A 10000-nucleotide genomic window follows, 5' to 3' on the forward strand; every position below is an offset into this window, starting at 1 on the left:
TTGGATTACCTCACGTATCGCTAATAACATCCACGGCAGACCTTCTTCCCAATCCGCGTCCAGTTCCACACAATATGACCTCAAAAGGGACTTCAGGGTTTGATGAAACCTCTCAAGAACTCCTTGACTCTGCGGATGATAGGCACTAGAAATATTGTGGTCTACTCGAAGTTGACGCAGGGCTTTTGAGAACTGCTCTGACATGAAGTTCGAACCCTGATCGGATTGAATAACTTTGGGAATTACAAAAGGTCGACATAAAATGAGTGAGGGCCGTCAAGACAGATTTTGTAGTGATGGACCTTAACGGATAAGCAGTAGGATAACGATTAGACTGGCACATAACGGTAAGAAGGTATTGGTGCCCAGTCTTAGACCGCGGCTAAACGAGTGGAAACAACGGAAATAGGCTGCAATGGAGCAACAGGCACTTTTTGATTCGGTTTACCGCTGATCTGGCATGTATGACAAGATCGAATATATTTTTCCCTTACACTGCCCCTTAACCTATACGCACACACACACACACACACACACGGAGATAGACACAATCTGGCCAAAAGCCCTCGTCTAGCGATCTCTCTCTCTCTCAAAAAATAGTTATAGTTGTTTGTGGTGGGGTAAATTAAACGTGATATGTGGTGACGTCACAATCGCGTTGCATTGTGGTATGTGAAGCTGCCTGAAGTGTACATATGAAGAAGACTCGCTCACTCGGTCAAAATCGAGGGAGCAAGGGTCTGTCCATACAAACTTCCCTTGTCCACTTCACGAAGTGGAACGCACTTCAAAATGGCGGCAGGGATTCCCTCAAGGGGAAGTGCTTAGGGAAGTTTGCAAGTGCGTGTCTTAAAGTGGAGTGGAAAATAACGGTTTAAGAGTGTCATCGCTCCGTTGAGCTCTAATTAAATCCTCTCGAGAGATCTGTAGCAAAGAAGTCAGAGAACAGCATCAGCATCAGAGAGATCAGCATTGGCTTTCTCAAGCGTGGACAGAACCTCAGATGTATCAGCAGATTCTCTTTGCAGCACTGTTGAATCTTTCTGGTCAGAAGACAACGAAGAACGGGACTTCAGGTCTCTTTGCTCAGGACATTTAGACACATCAGATCCTAGCTCACCTGTATTAACAGTATAAAAGAAAGTGTCATGCAGTGGAACTTCAACTGGATTTTCAGATAATGGTTTAGCCATTGATCGAGTAACTGCACAAGCTGGAAACAAATCTGGAAAGTTGCTACAATTTTTAACATCAGATTTCCTAGGCATACATGCTATTATGAGCGGAGCTGCCACACCACTCCGTCCCCAAACATTCAAATTTTTTGAGGATATGCCTCAGGCACGAGTTCATAGGCATGTAACACAGCAGATTTCACTACATCACACTCACCACTCTGCTCCAGTGAGAGGGCAGAATAAACTTCCTGAGCTTTCCCTGTGAACACACACTGTAACAATAAAGTCCCAAAGCTTTTCGGCCATTTCATGGATAAAGCAACACGTTCAAAGTGATAGAAATATTTAACCACTTCCTTTTCAGAAAATGGCGGCACTAATCTCATATTTCTGAGATTTCGAGTCATTATTTCGGTGTACTTGTATACTTTATGTACGGTCGAAACGAGCTGGCCGTAACATCAATTCTTCCACACTCTCCTGGACGAAGTACGCCACCAGCAGGCGAGCAAGGACACACACACACACACACACACACACACACACACACACACACACACACACACACACACACACTCGTCTAGTGTCTGTTGTTCTTGATGTTTCTCTCTTCTTGTGTTCAGATGCCTGTGATCTCACACTGGATCCAAACTCAGCACACACTCGTCTCGTTCTGTCTGATGAGAACAGGAAGATCACGTGTGTGAGAGAGCGTCAGCCGTATCCTGATCATCCAGACAGATTTGATGGAGTTATTCCGCAGGTTGTGTGTGGAGAGAGTCTGACTGGCCGCTGTTACTGGGAGGCTGAATGGAGCGGAGGTGATGGAGCTGTTATAGCAGTGGCTTATAAAGGAATCAGGAGAGGAGGGAGTAATGACTGTGAGTTTGGATACAATGACAAATCCTGGAGTCTGCACTGCTCTGATGACGGATTCTCTGTCTGGCACAATAATAACAGGACTGATATTCCTGCCGTCCCTTCATCCTGTAAGAGAGCAGGAGTGTGTGTGGACGTGTCGGCCGGCACTCTGTCCTTCTACAGCGTCTCTGACACACACACACTCACACACTTACACACACTCAGCACCACATTCACTGAACCCCTCTGTGCTGGATTTGGGCTTTATGATCCTGGTTCCTCCTGGACTCTGTGTGACATTAAACCGCGTCCTGTGAGAGACAACAGTCACACACACACAACCGGGTGAGTGAAATATACTGTGTGTTAGTGAAGGATTTCTCCAGACTGAGACTAATAGTTCAATCCTCTGTTCTTCACACACCACTAAACACTAGAGATGCCGATAGTGGAGTTTAGCTGATATTATTCATCATATTTCGGCCGATATCAGTAAATATATCTTTTCCGTTTTGTTTGTGAACAGCACTAAGTCTCTCCTGTGCTATAAACACATTATTTCTGATTCAGGTTCAGAGTTCTGAGGTCTCTGACATCGACTGATTTACTGCTATTTCTCTAAAGCTCCTGATCTCACATGATCTCTAAACTGGGATTAAGTTTTCACTTCCGGTCTGTGTGTGTTCATCGGTCTGGCTAGTGGATAGTGTGGCGCTCTACTCATTAGAAACACATCTTTGGCGTGCTATTCTTGGACAACATGATATAATAAATATTAGCCATCAAGCAGAGAGAATACGACAGCAGCACAAAAACAGTGTGTGTGACTCGCCAAAAGCCTTAAATGCTTCATCATATCCAGTCTGACTGTGTTCGAGAGCAGCGACTCATGTCATCTCTGGATGTCTAATAATTTACTTATTTATTTAGCTTGTTCTCAGAAATAATCTAGTGTAGAGGAAACTTATGGCTGCGTTTACACTGGGCGTTAACATGCGATCACCGTGATCTGATCGATCGGCTCATCAGTCGATCAGGACACAGTTTACATTTGATCACATCAAGTGGTCGCTATCTGGAGAACTGATCGGGTTCATGTTTCCCACAACACATTTAAATTAGGCCTGTAATAATTCTGTCATTATTCCTCTCCCTCGTGTCCTTCCAAACCCGTAAGACCTTCGTTCATCTTCAGAACACAAATGAAGGTGTGTTTCTTCGCGTGCCCGCCACCCGTCCGTTGGGCATTCTGGCAGCGCTCCTCTCGCTGATCACTCGCACCTGAAACGTGTTTTACAAATACAGACTATAATATTGTCCATTCTGTCACATTTGCCGGTGTTCTCCTCCGAGATGTGCTTTGATTTATGACGTGATATATCTGCTGCAAATGCCCCATTCCCAAACACACATGAATATAATCTGCTGTGTATAAGTTGTTCACTTGATAAATGTAACATTAAAGCTAAGATACGCTTCGTTTAATCATTTAAACCGGCCGTGAAAGTTTGGGCAACATCTTCTAGTAGTGATGTGTTTTCGTGTATATTATTATATTTATTTCACAGCGCTGGATGTTATGTGGTGATTGTGAAACACTGGAACACTGCACTACATAATTTTATGTAAAATAGACACCAGACTCGCGGACAGAAGGGCATGCTTATAGAACAGCAGAAATATGTCGGTTTCTCTTCTTTAAATACTCTTACATTTAGTTTAATTTAAACACTTTCAAAGGGCCAATGTTTGTTTTCACATACATTTTCCAGTTCTTGAATACTGGGAATTGAAATTCAAGAACCATGAAGCCTGTTACTAACAAATGTTACGTGTTTTTGTGTAGATCCAAACATTATAATTGCTAAACTAACACAAACATCTCACCTGAGAAAGGTTTCTTTGGGAAGTTAAATCGCTCCGGGCTTTACAGAGGATGCGCAGGCGCAGTGGTCTTTTTTTTAAAGAGCATATTGCAGGTTCAATTTTTTTTGAGATAAACATATAAGCTTGTATGAAAATGCCATATGAAAAGGTAATGCAGGATTTAAAATGTTTTTAAAAGACATACGAGCACAAATTTAGCAGATAAAGTGGCCGTTTCGTTGGCTGTTTGTAAAACCGCAGTTTTTTCAACATCGCGTCATATTACGTCACGAGAGGGAGTCGTCTGCCAAGCTCTGCATTGGCTCAGTGCAGAATAGGTTGGTATTCTGTAGTAATCAGTGTATTTTCGGTAGTTTTTCTATTTAAATGTATCATTGTCATGGAAAATGATAGTGTCCAGCCTGTCAGGACATTGAGTCCACAGGTTTCCTAAAAAAAAAAAGTTAGAAAAGCTGCTTTGTGGCGTTTTGTGCAGGTGAAGAGACGGTACTTCACTTCTGCATCTGCTTTGACACACGCGGTGGTGTGTGTGTGTGTGTGTGTGTGTTCACTTTACACCGCGGATTATCAGCGATATATGATGAAGTTTAACATTGCAATACTCATGTAGTTAAAGGATAATATTAAATGATTAAATACTCACACGCAATGCTTCTCGGTTATTGTTTTTACATTAATCAATTTCAACATTGATTAATACAAAGTATGTAGGCTACATAAACACACATGCATAGTCTCACACTTTTAAAAAAAAGTCAGGAATTATGTGCTGATAATGTATATTTTATTCAAGCGTATATACATCGTTCACTCAAATACATACTCAAAACGTCATACATCCCCACACTATCGACGGTGAATCGGCACAAAATAAACCCATAACACAGAATGAGTGAATAAAGGATCACAATAACACGATATACTGTCTGTGGCTCGGCCGCGGCGGAGTGTGACGGCCGGTCGCAGATCCGTCAGACGATCAGCTCGGAGAAACCGCGTGAACTGAGCACTGTAACTGAGGCGATCCGGGCGAACACACACACACACACACACACACACACACACGAGCGTTCGCGTTAAACGAACGATGGGGAGCGATGGGGAGAGCCATGCTGGTGAAAATCAAGCCGACTCCCGATTATTTTTGATTTTGTATGTTTAAAAAATATCGTGAGAGAGGGAGGTGCGAGAAACGTGCTCGGCTCGTCGTGTTTTTCCTCACATGCTGCGAGCCACGACCATACGAGCATCCACAATGTCCACGCGAGGGAAAAACATCTGCGAGCTCATATGTCAGCAAAACCAGCACCGGGTAACGTTACGCCCCGCGCCCGGCTTTAACATCTAATGTGGACGGCGAGTGTGACTTAAGCCAGATGGTCTGAACTTATTATTAGTTTCTGTTATTGGTATCAATACTCCTAGATGACCAATAGCAGCTTTGCGATTGCCTGATACATGATAATTATCTGTAAGTATTGTAATCTGAGCACAGTGTTAGCGTATAATGTTATGAGCCGACTCTCTCACCTGCTCTGTTTTCCACTGTTTCTCCTCACACAACAACTCAAATCCTCTCCTCTGATCGTTGTTCTGTCTAATCCTGGCCTGTCCCTTATTGTGTGTCAAAATTGCATGGCTGTGTTCTGCCATATGCGTATTAATAAACATTTATAATTTCCTCAGCGTCCGAACTGCCATTGCGATCCATTGTTTTCCTATGGTTGAAAGTCACGGCACTCCCTCTCGTTATGTCACTTCCGGTTTGCGCATTTTTAGATGCAAAAGTAACATTTTCTCACAAAAACGACTCAAAAAGCCTTATTAGCGTATTTACAAGTATATTTTAAAGAAATTCTAGGTCCTACATTATTTTTCTATACACTGACTCACTGGAGTCTCTAACCTGTAATATGCTCTTTAAGCGAGTGATGATTGACAGCATCTGAAGTGTTGACTTGTGTTGACCGTTCTAAAATGGCGGCTCATCAACGTGCCTGGAGCGTTCGAATGAGGTATCTATGTATATATATATATATCTATTGTTGAAACAGTCTATATAAACTTATCATCATTATTCATCTGAGACTAAAATGTGCAACTCTATCTCCTCCTAAAGCTTTAACTCTACAACCATCAAACTCGGCTCAGACCTTCAGACTGTTCTGACTTGAGTTGCTGTATCTTTTCAAACTGATCCGACTCACGGTTTTCCTAGAAATGCTGATCAAAACTCAGAAAAATCCCGTAGACTTTCATCGATGGAGTGATCAAATGAACCAAGACTGTTCAAACTCCAGCTGTCAAACTCAAATCTAAACACACTGAAGCCCATTAGACTCCATTAAACTGCCATTCTATGTGCTATTTCTAAGCCATCGAGACTCATTTAGACTCATAATCTCATAGGGTGGGTTGCACCAACAAGGGCTAATCTTAAATCTAGACACTGATCTATATAGAGAACTGGATTGGTCATGATGTCATATTGGTAATCCCTAGTAACATGTATTTTTGAATCATGAATCGTTGATTTCGGTCGATAATCGATTTTTAAAACCTCGATTTAATCTAGATTCACTGATCTATATAATGACTGGATTGGTCAGTGCGTTGTTAACTGCCATCAGGTGTTCAGGCGGCCATCTTACTATTCCCTACCGACAGAGGGCATCACTGAGTTACAGCCAAAACACTGACCTAAAATCACACGATTGGCAGCGTCTCAGTCTCACAGGATTAGTTTTATGATATAGGTGAATCAATAGTTACTTCAGATGTTGTCTGTATTTATTATTGTGGATAATGAACACTTCTGTCCACCCCAGACTGATTGCTGGCCTTTGTCTGGCCATCTCTGTGGAAATATCCCGCTTCACCACAGTTAGAAACACTGATTATAGAATACTGGAGACATTATTCAACTTGAGCTACATTAAAATAACATGACAATGACGTGTAAAACCATCTCACTCGTTCATTCTGTCTTCTTCTGGTTCTCCACAGGTTCTCTGAGTCCAAACCTTCTGGGCTCAATATTCCCCCGCTGCTGAACTGTCAGTCTTGTGTCCATATCGCTGATTCTGATCAGTGGGTTCAGATTGAGCCGTCGGCCTGTACAGATGAAGGAGGGTCACAGTTCAGCGTCAGCACTGGCCCAGGCCATTACGAGTGTGTCAGGACCAGAATACGATGGGTCTGTGACTGTAATGTCACCCTTCAGTACCGTACCGTAGACGGACACTTCCTCAACACAGAGCTGGAGAGGCTGCAGAGCCACCGGATCGCTCCAGTGATGGACGTGACGGTGATCTCAGGGAAACTGGAGGAAGTTCATCTGCCCCATTACGCCTGTTTAGGAGAGTCTGACCCCTCTCTCAAAGATGCTGTGAAGCTCCTGACCATAAAAGAAGAGGGAATAACCACAGAACCTGTGCAGTTGACCCGATTCCATGCTAAGATTGTCCAACCATCCTTCTCTCGCATAACATTGATTATAAGTTGGAAAAAGCGAGTGTATGAACACTGTGATCTTCTTCTCTACATGCCTTCTAGAGCTCCTCTCATTCTACATGTCTACATTTTTCCAGTTGATGAGAGTCAAAAAGAAAAAGTTGAGAAGAAAGAAAAATCAAGTCACCAAATCGACCATCCCAGACCTGACAGGCCAATTCAGATGAAAAAGCCACACATTCTTGCTGTTCCTGGTGCCACTATCCATCCCAAAGAAGGGATCACACTCAGAAGAGAAACTCCCCCAAACTTCTTCAAGATCAACACACGTCTGGAGAATGATGTTCAGATGACTCTTATCAGAAAGAAGGATAAGGAGGATAAGAAGACTGCAAAGGATGATAAAGAGGAGGTCTGGACTGCAACAATTTTGAAAGATGACCTTGATCTGATTCATCGTAAGAGAGACGAGCCGCGTCTGAATAGTGAGAGAGGTAAAGCACAGTTTTTTGATAACCATTGGCCAGATCTCATTCAGGGGTTAGAAATGTCCAGATCATTGCAGATAAACTGTGTCAGCAGGAACTAATTCATGAGGAACAATATTCAGAAATCACACAGAGTTTAACCAGTCAGGAGAGCATGAGGAAGATCTGTGACGTTATACGCAAACACAGAGATGCTGTGAAAGATAAATTAGTCAGAACGCCGGTTTACCATTGGCCGTTGCTGTTCATGTGAGCACCATGATGCATGCATGTGATGCTGATGCAGGAGCCAGCCAATAGTGAGCCGCCGTTCTGCCGTAGAACTCGGAAGTGTTGCACTGTTTACACCACGTCAACTGCGTAAGAGTCTGACACACACAAGAAGAAACTGTTGAATGAAGTCGTTATTTGGGGATTTTTTTGTGTTTTGTCGTCGCTTCATAACATTAAGTTTGAACCGTTGTAGTCATATGGAGTATTTTAACAATGTCTTTACTTCCTTTCTGGATCTTGAAAGTATTAATTACATTGCTGTCTATTGAGGAGTCAGAAAGCTCTCGTATTTCATCAAGAATATCTTCATTTATGTTCCAAAGATAAACAAAGCTCTTACAGGTTTAGAACCACATGAGGGTGAGGAATTAATGACAGAATTTACATTTTGAAGGAACTAACCCTTTAAATATGCGCTTTCACATGTCTCTTTGAACCCCAATCTCCCGCCATCATCTTGTCAGTCAGCTCCTCACTCTCTGATGAATGAGATCTGACTCCTGCTGCTGATCTGTGCTGTGACTCTCGTTCCCTCACGCTGCATTAAGCAGACATGTTCAGTGTTTAACTGTAGTCTGTTCTGAATTAAATTATTTTATTACTATAAAAATATCACCTGTAACACCATCAACACCAGCCGTCACAGCAAACCTACTGTACACCAGTGGTGATGGACTAACGGAACCTAATTTGAACAGTTTTTACTGTACCACTACCAACATGTTATTATGAACTCTTGAAGTTTCTATGGGGCAATATATTATCATTCTTTTGCAGAATCAGTCCATTTACGGTGCTGTTTGTACATAGGTGCGTCAAAGCTGAACATGCAAGCTTTATACCAGTGGTGATGGACTAACGAAATCCACATTTTAAACAGTTTGTACTGTTCAAATATATATATAATGATCTCTTGAATTTTGCACATATTATTGCTGTTGAATTAATTTTCACAACACTGTTTCTTGTGGACACGTAAATTATTCATTAAAGCTCAAATCTGGGCTTCGTACTAGAGGTAATGGTCATTTTACAACATTATTTAGCTCATATAATTCATTTCGATAATGTAGATGTGCACATTATTCAGTCCTTCCATGGCAACATATAATGTTAGTCGTTTTTTTCACTTATTATTCTAGTTTTGTGTCGTGCTTTGTGTGTGACTCTTGTGTGAGTTTCTGAGAAATCACTGACAGAGTTTGGATGAGAAGCCTCTGAGAGACGAGACCTGATCTGATCTGATCGCAGCTTCATCTTTTAAATAACATTTGAGTGCTCAGATCCATGTGTCTAGAGTGAAATACTGAAGGTCTTTTTCTCTCTGTCCTGCAGAAGTGAATCAGCGAAGGAATATGGCGTCTGTTAAAGAACTGCTCGTGAAGTCACTGATGGATCTAGCAAAAGATGATCTGAAGCTGTTTCAGTGGCACTTGAAGAATAATGAACACATTCCAGCTTCTGAAATGGAGAACGCAGATGTCTTACACACAGTGGACAAGATGGTGGCACGTTTAGGACCAGAAGAAGCTGTGAAGATCACGGTGGACATGCTGAGGAAGATGAACCAGAATAATCTGGCCGAAGAGTTAGAGAACAAACACAAGAGAGGTAATGTTTTAAAATGTTTTCTTTCATTGTTAGGAGTGACTGTTTAGTCCTGTGGTAGATTCAATGTGAAGAATGGAGTAATTGTTAGACTCAAACGTTCCTCTTTCCTCAGCTGATGTGTGTGTGTGTGTGATCTGATGTCACTTTCATTCAGTTTCATCTTTCTCTCACAGCTCAGACTGAGGCAGTATGAAGGCTTCTTCCACTGATTTAAAACAGATCGAGGGTAAGTAATGATCACTGTCTGCT

At 42.1% G+C, this 10000-nt stretch overlaps 1 pseudogene; it reads left to right on the forward strand.

The window, feature by feature from the left end:
• The window catches only part of LOC137073693 (uncharacterized), a 171761-nt pseudogene that overhangs the window by 84775 nt on the left and 76986 nt on the right, over window positions 1-10000 (forward strand).

The sequence above is a fragment of the Pseudorasbora parva genome, chromosome 4 (assembly GCF_024679245.1).
Source record: "Pseudorasbora parva isolate DD20220531a chromosome 4, ASM2467924v1, whole genome shotgun sequence".
NCBI classification, from domain to species: domain Eukaryota; kingdom Metazoa; phylum Chordata; class Actinopteri; order Cypriniformes; family Gobionidae; genus Pseudorasbora; species Pseudorasbora parva.